We start from the raw sequence: 14,739 nt of genomic DNA on the forward strand, positions 1-14,739 counted from the left end.
CAAATCAGTATGGTGGTCAAGGAGCAGCACTGTAGCACTTTAGACCTGTAAAAAACTTCATCACTACCAGCTATCGTGAGGAAGTATCAGTGATGCTCCTAAGATGCTTCATGGATTTGTTCCTCTTTGATTCCAGAGAACCACCTTCTCTGATATGATGAGGTAATGGAGGGGATGTTTGGCATGAGATCAGAAAGGAGGCAGCCTGGCCTGAAGAAAGAGCATAGGATTGAGAGTCAGGAAATCAGGATTCTAGTCTCAGTTCTGCCACTTACCTCCTGTGTGGCTTTGGGCAAGTCACTTAACTTTTCTATGCCTCTCTTTCCCCATCTGTAAAATGGGGATAAAATACCTATGTTCCTTCCTTGTTGACTTAGAACCCCAGCTTTGAACCCTATGTGGGCCAGGGGCTGTGTAAGATCTGATTTCCTTGCACCTATCCCAGCGCTTAACTCATTGCCTGGCACAAAGTGAGCACTCGATACATACCTTCAATGTTTCTGTTGGCATATCTTCTAGTCCACACCAACCAACTCTTAGACTTACTTTTTTGTTTCTCTACTTCTTCTTTCTTGTCACTCTTCCTCACTCACTTGTCTTCTCTCAACTTTCAACTCCACTCAGCAAGAAAAGAGTAGATATCAGGATGATCTCCCAGGAGCTACTCCTGTTCCTCTGAATCTCTGAGTGACAAAAGGACACCAGAAAGACTTTGGCAGCAATAGAATTGGGGGTGTTCCAAAAAATTTCATGAGCTTGACTATGCAGTTTCACTTGGGAGGGTTTCTAGACCACTGAAAGTTGGGATCATTCAGGATGTCCTTGACCAGGCAGATGCCAAGAGCAAGATCAGAAATTTGACCATTCACTCAAGAACAATGTAACCTACTTATTGTGTCTCAATCTCTTCTCTCACAATGTTGACCTGTTGCTTACATCCTTCCTACTGCCTAGAACTCCCTCCACTTTCATGCCTGGCAGACCACCACTCACCCCATCTTCAAATTTAATTTCCTCCAGGAAGTCTTCCTCCCCTGATCTCCCCACATAGTTTCATTTTCTTTTGCATTATCTATGTACTTAAGTTCATTCCCCTTTAGTACTTAGTTCCTCACTTCAGCCCCACTCCCACATCACTTATTACATATTCTTATACTCTGTTGGATCCCCCACCTGTAATTTATTTTACTGTCTGAATCCCCCTACATTGAAGGCTCCTTGTGATAAGGAATAATGTTTACCTACTCATACTCAGTTGTACTCTCCCAAAAGCTTAGTACAGTGCTTTGCACCCATTAGGTACCTTCAAGACTGTAAGCCCTTTGTGATCAGGGATTGTCTCTATCTGTTGCCAAACTGTTCTTTCCAAGCACTTAGTACAGTGCTCTGCACACAGTAAGTGCTCAATAAATACAATTGAATGAATGAATGACCTAATATATACCACTGATTGAATGAATGAGTAAAACACTGCATAGTACCATGAAGCTGATCTGACTTTATGGCAAGCAATTCTCATGTTTAAGAACTGCTCCAAGATTGATCATTTTAGATATGGCTTCAGAGAGTGATTATTCCTTTTCTCAAGTGTACTAAATCTTGATTTTGGCGTTGCTCATGAAGAGGGGGCAGTGCAGAAGGAAGAAACAGGGTGGATCAAGGGAGTAGGAAAAGTGCTGAGAGGAAAGCTCTCCTAGCTTCACCCCTGAGTTTGCCACCCACCCCCCCATCGCATACAGCTTCCAGAGGCTATCCAATATTGTCCCTAAATTTTCCTAGAGCCCAGTGATAGTACCATGTTTTTTTTTTCCTCATCACATTTTCACAATGATTTTGTTCTTGCTTTTCCTTTACCAAGAGTTTTTGCTTTTTCTACAGAAAGAACATGGGACTGAAAAGAGGAGTTCAAAGAACATCTTTGTTCTGGTCTGGAGGTATAGGATGGGAAAGAGGGCCTAAAGGAACCTAGGACCCAGATGGAGGCCTTTTTTTAGTTACCCTAGTTATGGACCCTAGATTCTGTACAATGACATAACTAAACATATAATAACAAACAACAAACAGAGCCAGCATATTCCTGGGAGGAATTTCCCTGATAAAGAATAACCACATTCCTGCACCAGGTGCAGAATGGCCCACCTACAGGAATGTTGTTCTTATCTCACAAAGATGGGGGTTAGATATCATAGAGCAAGGACAAACCCAAACATCTGGACTGTTGGAAAATTCTGGATTTTGTCCGGAGGATACTTCATAAGGCAATAACGTGCCCATAGCCCCCTCCCTCTGCTGTTGTGCATGTGGATCTCACAACTGAGCCCACTTTAGAGTAAACCTTCAAGGCTTACAAAAATGCACTGCTTACCCCTTGCTATTAAGACTTGCCATGGACATTTGGTGCCTGGTCTCTCCCAGCGGCCACTTTAGAGAGCCTTTGGGTCTCCTTCTGCTGTTTGGAGCATGAGAAGCTACTCTTCCTCCGTCTGAATAAACAAGCTGAGCACCTACCTTTTATCACCTGGGTGTAGTTGCTCAGGTATCGCCCTGAAATCTAGTTTCAAACTCGTAGTCAGGAGACCTGGGAAATAGGATGCCTGCTGCCGTGAGAAGCAAAATACAGTGGGTCCTGAATGCCCACCATATCCACCCTCCCAGGTGGATATGAGTCCTCCATAAGTAATGATGATGATGGTATTTCTTAAGCACTTCCTATGTGTCAAGCACTGGGGTAGATACCAGGTAATCAGGTTGTCCCAAAGTCTTAATCCCCATTTTACTGATGAGGTAACTGAGGCAAAGAGAAGTTAAGTGAGCTGCCCAAAGTCAAACAGCTGACAAGTGGTGGAGCCAGGATTAGAGCCCATGACCTCTTCAGCTCAGACACCATTCATTCAATTGTATGTATTGAGTGCTTACTGTGTGCAGAGCACTGTACTAAGCGCATGGAAAGTACAAATTGGCAACAGATAGAGGCAATCCCTACCCAACAATGGGCTCACAGTCTAGATCACCAGTGATCCCATCCAGGCTACCTGCTTCCCCCTGCAATCCTGCATTTTCTGATATCCCTCTTCTTAGAGTTTTTGCTCTTGGAAGTACTGTGGAAATAATATGGGACTGGTAATTAGGCCCTTGAGCAGTTCCACCAGCACCACTTATGGACTAAGCCCAATATCAAATTCAAAACAATGCAATTCTCATCAGTCTCATCATTGAACAATGCTCACCTTACAGCTGTGCTGGTAGACACGTGAGGAGAATGATTGACATCAGGATACCCAAACCACTGCTGAATGGAGACTGAAACTGGGAAACTGAAAGCGAGGAGGGCAGAGGAAGCAATTTAAGGACATGGTAAAACAAAGTCTTAGAAGATGTGACAACCCAGCTGAAAGAGGGGAATCAATAGCTAAGGATAGACCTGCATAGTGCACTGCCATCAAGAAGGAAGTCTCTCTCTTTGAGCTAAAGCTTTATATGGAAGGAGAGACATGGACGCAAAAGAGAAAACAGAATATTAAATATATCAAAACAACAAGGAACCACCTCTGTGTCTGCCCAGGGTGATCAAGACTATGAATCCTACAATGAGCTCTGAAGCCCTAGTAGTGGAACTTCAACCATCCCTAGTGAATTCTTTGCATATGAAGTTAGTCCCTGTAGACTGTAAGCTCCTTGTGCACAGAGATTATATTTACCAATTCTATTATATTGTTCTCTCCCAAATGCTTAGTACAGTTCTATGCACACTATTAAGCCCTTGATAAATAGCAATGATTGATTGAATACAAAGGAAAATTATTTATAAAGGGGGGTGGAGATAGAAAGAGACAAAAAAAATCAGGAGTCCTGGAAAACAGAATGCTTTCTGCCATTAAAAGCTATTTATAGTAGGTGCTGAATGCCCACCATACCCACCCCACCTGGTTGAGATACAGGGGGATTTTATCACAGGCCAGAGGGACTCAACAGGTGGGATTTCCCACCAGTCATATTTAGCCTATGCATGGCAAGCCCTCAACAAGCAAATTGGTCCACCAATCACATCCTGCCTGGAGGAACCAATCAGAACAGGGGGTGGGAGGGTCAGGTAATAAGACAATGTTTTAATTGGAGGACTCTGAACAACACTGATTTCCTGGAGAACTTTAATTTATTGTGTGAGTTGTAGATTATCTTGCCTTATGCTGTGAAGTTGTCTCCAACCCATAGCAACACCATGGACACATCTCTCCCAGAATGCCTCACCTCCATTTGCAATCGTTCTGGTAGTGTATCCATAGAGTTGTAGTTTAGCTGTCAGGTTTTCCATCAGTCACTTTCCAGAAAAATAGAATCTTGATGCTTCTCTCACTTTTCCCTCCCTTACTTATATCCCCAGCCTAAGAAAATCACTTGTTCCAAATCTTATAAGGATCAGTCAATGGTATTGAATGTTTAATAATAATATTGGTATTTGTTAAGCACTTACTATTAGCAGAGCACTGTTCTAAGCGTTGGGGTAAATACAGAGTAATCAGGTTGTCCCACGTGAGGCTCACAGTTAATCCCCATTTTACAGATGAGGTAACTGAGGCCCAAAGAAGTTAAGTGACTTGCCCACAGTCACACAACTGACAAGCTGAACCCATGACCTCTGACTCCCAAGCCTGGGCTCTTTCCCACTGAGCCACACTGCTTCTCTATTGTTTACTGTATGCAGAGCTCTGTACTAAGTGCTTGGAAGAATACAAGTCTCCCCTTTATAATATCGCCAAGATCCGCCCTTTCCTCTCCACCCAAACGGCTACCTTACTGCTACAGGCTCTCGTAATATCCCGGCTAGACTACTGTGTCAGCCTTCTCTCTGATCTCCCTTCCTCCTGTCTCTCCCCGCTCCAGTCTATTCTTCACTCCGCTGCCCGGCTCATCTTCCTGCAAAAACGCTCTGGGCATGTCACTCCTCTTATTAAAAACCTCCAGTGGTTGCCTATCGACCTCTGCACAAAACAAAAACTTCTCACTCTAGGCTTCAAGGCTCTCCATCACCTTGCCCCTTCATACCTCTCCTACCTTCTCTCTTTCTACTGCCCACCCTGCACGCTCCGCTCCTCCGCTGCCCACCTCCTCACCGTCCCCCGTTCTCGCCTATCCTGCCGTAGACCCCTGGGCCACGTCCTCCTGCGGTCCTGGAACACCCTCCCTACTCACCTCTGCCAAACTAACTCTATTCCCCTCTTCAAAACCCTACTGAGAGCTCACCTCCTCCAAGAGGCCTTCCCAGACTGAGCTCCCCTTTTCCCTCTGCTCCCTCTACCACCCTTCTCCTCTCCGCAGCTAAACCCTCTTCTCCCCACGTTCCCTCTCTCTGCTCCTCCCCCTCTCCCGTCCCATCCCCTCAGCACTGTACTCGTCCACTAAACTGTATATATCTTCATTACCCTATTTATTTTGTTAATGAGACGTACATCACCTTGATTCTATTTATTTGCTATTGTTTTAATGAGATGTTCATCCCCTTGATTCTATTTATTGCCATTGTTCTTGTCTATCTCCCCCAATTAGACTGTAAGCTCGTCAAAGGGCAGGGACTGTCTCTATTACTGATTTGTACATTCCAAGTGCTTAGTACAGTGCATAGTAAGTGCTCAATAAATACTATTGAATGAATACAATACAAAAGAGTTGGTAGAAAGCTTCCTGCCCAAAAGGAGCTTATATCTAAGCAGGGAGACAGACATTTGAAAAACTGCAGACAGAGGAAGCATCAGAGTGTTGGAATAGGTACATAAGTCTGGGACTGGGACAGGGAGAGAATCAGGATGATTAAAGGGTACAGACTCAAGTGCATAGACTTGGGTAATAGTTGGGGGAATGAAGGGTTAGTTAGGAAAGGCCTCTTGAAAGAGGTATGATTTTAGAAAAGCCCTGAAGATCCAGCTCTCCCTTGTTCACCTCCCCTCTGATTAAGCAGTAGGTGGGTTTTAGGCCTGTGACATTACTGAGGTGTTGGGGTGATCAAACCCTCAAGTCTCTGAATCTGAACTAGGAAAAACAAGTTTAACCTACTTGTCGAGGTGTTTAGAAAAATAATTTCCTGCATGGTGCTTGCTGTCACTGTTACATTCTCCTGCTTTCAGTTCAAACTAATTTCTTCTTATTCTGAGAAGCAAAAAATGAAGGTACCATTTTAAGTGGAAGCTCAAGTTTTAATCATGTAATCTGGCCAGAGATAGACCATTATGTGACCATTAGCAGAATGTGACCAATAGTTAGTAGAAAGTGCTTTTTCAGAGGGGTAAAAAATAACAGCAAGCTAATCCTCTACCCTTAGCAGAAAAAAGGTGTGAGTATACATATTGACTACCTCTCTACAGTGACTCTTATCTCTAAAGTCCGTTATCTGTAATTCTTCTTGGAGAGGTTACCCAGTGTTAGAACTACTATTTTGAGGAGGAAAAAAATTAAGAATTGACAATAAATGCCTAGGATCTTCAATCAACGCTACTTTAAACATAGATTTTAGAACCTGGAATTGGTTCATAGACATCAGTTTTATTTATCAATGTTAATCATTATTGTTAGCATGAAATTCCCAAGCAAAGTATGATGGGGATTGTTTTATATATGTAGTCGTACTTATTATTTGAAGACACCACTGAAGGTTAAGTTCACCTAAGAATGCATCTGTGGCTGAAGAGGCCATGTGGCCCAAATATGCAAAAATGATCTTCCTTTTTGCATTTTTTTCCTAATGTTTGCTGCACCTGACACTTGTCTTTTGATCTTTACAAGCTGCATGGTTTAGTGCTTAGAGCATGGGCCTGGGAGTCGGGAGGTCCTGGGTTCAAATCACTGCTGTCAAATGTCTTTTATGTGACCTTGGACAAGTCACATTTTCTTTATGCCTCAGTTACCTCATCTATAAAATGGGGATGAGTGTGAGCCCCATATGGGACAGACGCTGTATCCAACCCGAATAACGTGTATCTATCCTAGTGCTTAGAACAGTGCTTGGCACATAGTAAGAACTAAACAAGTACTATACCAATTATTAAAAGTCTTTATTTCAAAAGAGCTGTTTCTTTCTTGATAGCAGCGTTGTGGGCTGGTCAATCCTTTGCAATTAACCACCCATTTATATTGTTATATTGTACTCTCCCCAGTGCTTAGTACAGTGCTCTGCACGTAGTAAGCATTCATTAAATACAATTGACTGACTGCCTGAGATACAGCTTTGACTGAGACTTTCTTTTACCAAGTCCTCATACTGTTTCCTCTGCCTCTTTGCTTTCAGTTTCCCAGTTTCAGCTCTCTGTATTGCAGCTGTTTGGGTATCCACTCTCTCCCATTCTCTTCATGTGCCCCACCTAGCTTTGTTTCCAATAAATATATGTTCAAGGATTTCATTTTTCATGATCTGGTCTTACCATTTGATAGGGAGTGTGGCCTATAAATTGTCTTGTTTTATACTGTCAAGTCGTCTCAGACCCATAACGATGTCAATGGACACATCTCACCCAGAATGCCCCACCATCACCTTCAGTTATTCTGAGAGTGTATCCATAGAGTTTCCTGGAAAAAGTATGGAAGTAGTTTACCACTGCCTGATTCAGCATAGTAAACTTGAGTTCCTGCCCTCGACTCTCTCTTATGTCTCTGCTGCCCAGTAAAGGTGAGTTTTGACTTGTAGGAGATTGCCATCCACTCACTAGCAACTGCCCAAGCTAGGAATGGAGTAGGTAGGCCTCTGCTTGACTCTCCCTCCTGTAGTAGAAACTGGCAGAGTACTGGAAACTCTCCAGGTGTGACCCTGAGAGGGCAGTCTGTAAATGGAACAGCCCAATAGAACCGCCCAAGGAGGTGGATGTGGTGCTTTCTGTGAGCAGGGATTGTTTCTCTTTGCTGTTGTATTATACTTTCTCAAATGTTTAATACAGTGCTCTGCACACAGTAAACACTCAATAAATATGATTGAATGAATGAATGTGAGGTCCAGAACTCACAGCTATAGAGAAGATCAGACAGCATCCTTAATACTACTTCACTTATGTCAAATATTAAATGAACCAAAGTGTAAAATATTCAGAAAGGAAATACAAAACAGAAGGGATGCATTCCTTACTCGTCTGGAGTAGATACGCTCCTGTAGACATTAAGTGGAACCCAAAAGAATCCATCTGGAATAACTATAGACATAATTCAGTTTTTGGGATCTCAGACTCATACACCAGGAAAACAAAAATTGTCTACATGATCAATTGTTACTGATTAACTTGTTTTTTTGTGTTCACTTTTATGGTATTTGTTAAATACTTACTATGTGCCAGGCGTCATACTAAGTGATAGGTTAGATACACAGTAAGTGTGTTGGACACATTTCCTGTCCCACATAGTTTTCGGGGCCTTAATCCCACAGATGAAGTAACCGAAGCACAGAGAAGCTGAGTGACTTGTCCAAGGTCAAATGGCAGACAAGTGGTGGGGCTAGGATTAGAAACCAGGTCCTCTGACTCCCAGGCCTAGTCTCTTTCCTCTAAGTCATATCATTTCTCTTATTATCATGGAGGTTTGAAAATCCCAACCCACAGATAGTTTAATTCCAGAATACAGTAGTCTCTCCTTTTCCTCAAGAAAGGAGTTTGCTTAGAAAGTCCTTGGATTTAAATTCTTTATTCATTGTTCCCTCAGCCTCACAGCACTTAGGTTCATAGCTGTATATTATTTATTTATATTAATGACTGCCTCCCCTTCTAGACTGCAAACTCACTATGAGCAGAGAACCTGTCTACCAACTTTGTTTAACTGTACATTCCCAAGGGCTTAGTGCAGTGCTCAAGTGCTCTTACCTCAAGTCCAAGGTAAGAGCTCAAGAAATATGATTGACTGATCAATAGATTGATTGAAAATCATAGTAGTGGTTGATAGTTTTGTTCAGTCACAGGTAAGCTGCTCTTATTCATTCATTCATTCATTCATTCATTCAATAGTATTTATTGAGCATTTTGTGCGGAGCGCTGTAATAAGCGCTTGGAATATCCAATTCGGGCAACAGATAGAGACAATCACTGACCAATAATGGACTCACAGCCTAAATGGGGGAGACAGACAGCAAAGCAAAACAGAACAAAACAAAACAAGACAACATCATCAAGATAAATAGAATCATGGAGATATACATCTCATTAACAAAATATATAGGGTAATAAATAATATATACAAGCAAGCACAATGCTGAGGGGAGGGGAAGAGGGAAGAGCAGAGGGCGGGGGGTGGAGGGGGAAAAGGAGGGAAGGAGGAGCAGAGGGAAAGGCAGAGCACTAGAACAGACTATCAGGGAGGTAGGTATAATCAACAAAACATGCCTATATTGCCATAAATGAACCAGTTCCAGCTGGATTTTCTTTAAAGAATTACCCACTCTCAAATTAGAGAACTTCTGGGACTCTAAGAAGTTTCTAGTTATCTAAGCATTATCATCATTTTTAAAAGTAATTCATTCAATAGCATTTATTGAGCACTTACTGTGTGCAGAGCACTCTACTAAGCACTGGGAATGTACAATTCGGCAACAGGTAGTAATGTATTCAGCCATATATGTCCAGGGTGTGTGGGGGCGGGGGACAAGAGAGGGAAGGGGGAAATAGTGAGTTACCATCCTCATAGCAGTTATAGTTGTTACAGGGACTGTGTCCAATCTGATTAACCTGTGTCTAACTCAGTGCTTAGTACACTGCTTGGCTCCTAGTAAGCACTTGTGTCATAATAATAATTATTCAAGTCAATGGTGGTAAACTGTATGCAGAGCCCTGTACTCCAATTAGTCAGTTGATAAAATATTTTCATTTTAAAAGAACAATTCCTTCCTTAACAGCTGTGCTTCATGCTGGCCTATCCTCAGAAACACAACCAGTTTTCAGATGAGAAGCAGCCTTGTCTGACGTATTTAAAGTATTTTGTCTAACGTATTTATATGTTATGGGGCTAAACTGACCGTACAGCTCATTTAAAAAACTCTGAACATATCATTAAATATACCTAGTAATTTTATTTTATAGCATTATCTGGGAGCCACCATGTTCTGTTTCACTGATGTGGTCAAAGGAAATGCTTTGGGAAACCCTGCATCAATTTTACTGTGACGGTTCTTTTTAATAAGCTTGCACTTTTCCTGAGGAATTCTCTACTGAGACCTGTCCTGGATAGGTTGTTATTCTGCTTGTTGCACAGCCCATTCAAAATGATGAATCCCTCTCCAGTCCAGGATGTCTCGTTCTCTTTCTTAATGGGGTGTTTCTTCCTTCTCTTTCTTTCCACTTCATTCCACAAATACTTTGAGAATGTTTGGCAGAAGGAAGTATATGACTAAGGATTCATTACTGCAATTATTACTCTCTGCCTGGGTTTCAAGGAGGGTGGGGGCTGCTTAACTGAGCTGGGTGGGTTGAATTGTCAGGCAGAACCCAGGATCCTGGCCTGGAGTGTGTCCACGGTGGTTGAGGAGAGGGGAAGGAGTGGGAAGTTTCAACTTTTCTGTGATACAGGTAGGAGTCCTCTATGGCAGGAGGTGAATGGGTTTGGTTCTGCAAAACCTAGGATGTAGGCAAACGGTGTCTGTGGCAAAGGAGAGCAGCGCAGGATCTAGGATGCGGGTGGCCGTGAAAGCAGGCATGTTCACCAGGTGGAGGACTTGACCTTCCACTGCCGTGGGGCTGAATAATCAATCAATCAATTAATGGTATTTATTGAGTGCTTACTTTGTGCAGAGTACTGTACTTAATGCTTGGAAAAGGACAATACAATACAGCTGTTAAGTGCTCAATAAATACGATTGAATGAAAAGGAGATTACAGTCTAGAGGAGGAGTCTAGAGGAGACAAGTTGAAATAAATTACACACAGGGACAATGCCAGGGCGTGTCTACCTATGTAAGTGTTATGGGGCTGAGGATAGGGTGACTATCATATGATTAAAGCGTACAGCACCACCTGCCTAGGCATACACATAATGATAATAATTATGTATTTAAGTGCTTACTATGTGCTAAGCACCATTCTAAATGCTGGGTTCAATACATGGTAATCAGGTTGTCCCAAGTGGGGCTCACAGTCTTAATCCCCATTTTACAGATGAGATAACTGAGGCACAGAGAATAATAAAAATATAATGGTGGTATTTGCTAAGCGCTTACTACGTGCCAAGCACTGTTCTTAGCGCTGGGGTAGATACAAGGTAATCAGCTTGTCCCACGTGGGGCTCACAGTCCCCTGTTTTACAGATGAGGTAACTTGGGCACAGAGTAGTTAAATGGCTTACCGAAGGTCACACAGCAGACAAGTGGAGGAGGCGGGATTAGAACCCACATCCTCTGACTCCCAAGCCCGGGCTCTTGCCACTAAGCCACACCGATTCGGTACATGCCCTGCATCTTCTCCTCAGAGATCAGAACCCCAGGGTCCAGTTCCCTTTCACCCCTGCCCCATGAATTCTGAAGTCAAGTGGTGGGTAGAATGCAGACCAAACCTCCCTGGGGCATCTTCTTCCTCTGCTGTTCCACAGCTCAGTCTCACAGAGGATGAATCCCAGGATCTGACCCCCTGCACTCTGAAATCCAGGAGAGGCCAACCCCAGTGCCTCGCCTCCACCTAGCATTCCAGGCCTGGATCCCGTCCATATGGTGGCAGTGAATCCAAGATGGTGTCCCAGTGTGCCTTACTAGGAGGAGTAGATTCTGACTACTATGAGTCCTGAGGATCTGTCCAAAGCGAATGGGTGAGCACTAACAATCATTAGTTGTTAATGGGTGAAGGTTAACATGTTTCCTCCTTGGTGTGACCCCAGGTTCAGGTGTTCAGGTTGTTGTTCAGCCTCATCCATGTGGTCTCAGGATCCCGGTGTGAAGGGTGGAGGGGGCTCGGCATTCCTTCCTCATGGCACAGTCCCAGCCCCCCCCCATTCCGTAGGTGGGGGGGGAGGGAAAAACAAGGGGACCATTATCCCTTCCCCCTTGCTGCAGTCCCAGGCCTTTGGGATGCCGAGTCAGTTGTATTTATGTAGAGAAGCGGCATGGCTCAGTAGAAAGAGCTCAGGCTTGGGAGTCAGAGGTCATGGGTTTGAATCCCGGCTCTGCCACTTGTCAACTGTGTGACTGAGGGCAAGTCACTTAATTTCTCTGTGCCTCAGTTACCTCATGTGTAAAATGGGGATTAAGACTGTGTGCCTCACATGGGACAACCTGATTACCCTGTATCTACCCCAGCACTTAGAACACTGCTCTGCACATGGTAAGTGCTTAACAAATACCAACATTATTATTATTATTATGTAGCACTTAGCGTGTGCAGAGCACTGTGCTAAGTGCTTGGGAGAATGCAATATAACAATAAAACAGACACAGTCCCTGCCCACATTAAGCTTACAGTCTAGAGGGGGAGACAGAGGGTAGGGTTAGAGTTGTCTCCTTCTCTTGGGCAACTCAGGGTCTCTGGTTCACAGACAGGGGCCGATAAGATCAGCATCCCTTCCCTCTGTCGGAGTCCCGTGGGTGGCGGAGAGCAGAGCAGGGGGTCACCAACCCTTTCTCTTAGTATGTGGTTCTGGAGGGGTTGTCCCATCTGAGCCCTCAGGCATCGCTGTCACTGCCTCTTAGAGATATGATGCCATCACTGCCATCTTATTGGTAAGGAGTTTCTCTTGGTTGCTGAGGTGGATGGGCAACCACTGAATGTTCTTGAAAAGTGGGGAGACGTGGGCCGAACTCTTTTTAGAAAAGAATGATCTGAGCATCGGAGTGGGGTGGGGACTGGAGTGGGAAGAGGCAGGAGGCAGGGACACTTTCCAAGGGAGGGGCAATCAAGAGAAGCCCCAACAGTCGCCCTAAATCCAAATGCTCCCCAGCACTCAGGACATGCCCTTCACGGCCCTGATCAAACTAAAAGTCTGCATCACGTCAAGAAAAGTTTTATGTTTCTCCACACAGTTGGAAATATACTGTCTCACAGACTGGCCAAAACTTCGGTTTACATTATCGAGGAACCAGGAATTAAAGTGGAAAATTGGAAGCCAGATAGAAGGTGACTCCTGAGCCTGGCCGGTCTTTTTGAGAACTAATAATAAATTCTTTCAGGGTGGGTTGCTTTTGTATCACCCCATTTTTCAGCAAACTAGAAGTTATTCCTTATGTGATGATTTATATTTGAATCCAAAAATGATAGCTAGGTGGTCTTCACATTTTTAAGGGTAAATGGGAAGATTTTAGTTTAAAGAAAAAAAACTGAAAGAGTAATTTTATCCAAATAGAAGTGAGTGCATCATATCAAGGATCTTTCCCTTTTTACTATAATAATGTACTTTTTTGTCTTCAAATTCTGCATATCCTTCTTATTAAATGATTGGGCAGGTACCAGATGTTAGGTAAACAATTTAAAGAACAAAATAGAAAAGCATTTTTTTAGGTCTATGAAATATACATTTGCTTAATATGATGATGTGCTATGTTCTCATCTTAGTTTCATTTAAAAATATAACATCAACAAGACACTCATTATGATACATCAAAATGGTTCTTCATCATTATTCTTAATACCAAGCTGATATTTCAGAGATGGGAAGAGAAAGAAAAAGAAAGTGGGAGATGGAAAACCATAATTAACTGCAAAAGTGAATCTCATAAAGCCTAATGAGCTACAAATCATCCATAACTCTTCCTTCCCTGCACTGAGAAATCTTTTACTTTGCCCTAAATTCACTTCTGGATCTGAGTTAGTATGTAATGTTGATGGTGCAGTGCTCTGGTCAGTGGGAATCCTCCAGGGAAGAGCTAATTGGATTGCTACTCAACAAATCTAAATACTTGATTAAATATCACTAAACCAAACTAGTATGTACCCATCTCACATCCCTGGTACCAGGTTTCAATCGTCAATTATGTCCAGATGATGGAACACGGAAAGACAAGTGAAATCAAGGTGTAGGGATAGAGAACAGGCCTGGGAGTCAGAAAGTCAAGGGTTCTAATCCTGGCTCTGCCGCTTGTCTGCTGTGGGACCTTGGGCAAGTTGATTCACTTCTCTGTGTCTCAGTTACCTCATCTGTAAAATGGGGATTGAGACTGTGAGCCCTGTAAGGGCCAGCGACTGTGTCCAACTCTATTTGCTTGTATCCAACTCAGGACTTAGTACAGTGCCTGGCATTTAGTAAGCACTTAACAAATATAATTATTATTGTTATTATTAACTACCTTATGGAGAGTTGAAATTGGGAAACTAAAAACATAGAAAATAGAGGAAATATTTCAAGATTTACCTGTTTTGATGTCTGTCTCCCCACTTCTAGACTGTGAGCCCGCTGTTGGGCAGGGCTTGTCTCTATTTGTTGCTGACTTGTACTTTTCAATCTCTTAGTAGGGTGCTTTGCACACAGTAAGTGCTCAATCAACACGATAGAATGAAATGAATGAATGAAGATTTTGATGAAACAAAGCTTCAGACAATGATGCAGCCCAGATTAAAACCACAACTCAGTTGCTGAGAATAAGTGGAAAGAGCCTGGGCTTCGGAGTCAGAGGTCATGGGTTCGACTCCTGGCTCTGCCACTTGTCAGCTGTGTGACTGTGGGCAAGTCATTTAACTTCTCTGTGCCTCAGTTACCTCATCTGTAAAATGGGGATTAACTGTGAACCTCACGTGGGACAACCTGATTACCCTGTATCTACCCCAGCGCTTAGAACAGTGCTCGGCATGTAGTAAGCGCTTAACAAAT

General features: G+C 43.1%; 1 non-coding gene across 1 annotated transcript; it reads right to left on the minus strand.

Moving 5' to 3' along the window:
- Positions 1-7,664: 7,664 nt before the first annotated feature.
- On the minus strand, positions 7,665-7,802 carry LOC114812673. The gene has a single exon (XR_003760324.1). It is a non-coding gene; the product is annotated as a small nucleolar RNA SNORA7 (small nucleolar RNA).
- Between the last annotated feature and the right edge of the window lie 6,937 nt (positions 7,803-14,739).

This window comes from Ornithorhynchus anatinus, chromosome 5 (genome assembly GCF_004115215.2).
Source record: "Ornithorhynchus anatinus isolate Pmale09 chromosome 5, mOrnAna1.pri.v4, whole genome shotgun sequence".
Lineage (NCBI taxonomy): Eukaryota > Metazoa > Chordata > Mammalia > Monotremata > Ornithorhynchidae > Ornithorhynchus > Ornithorhynchus anatinus.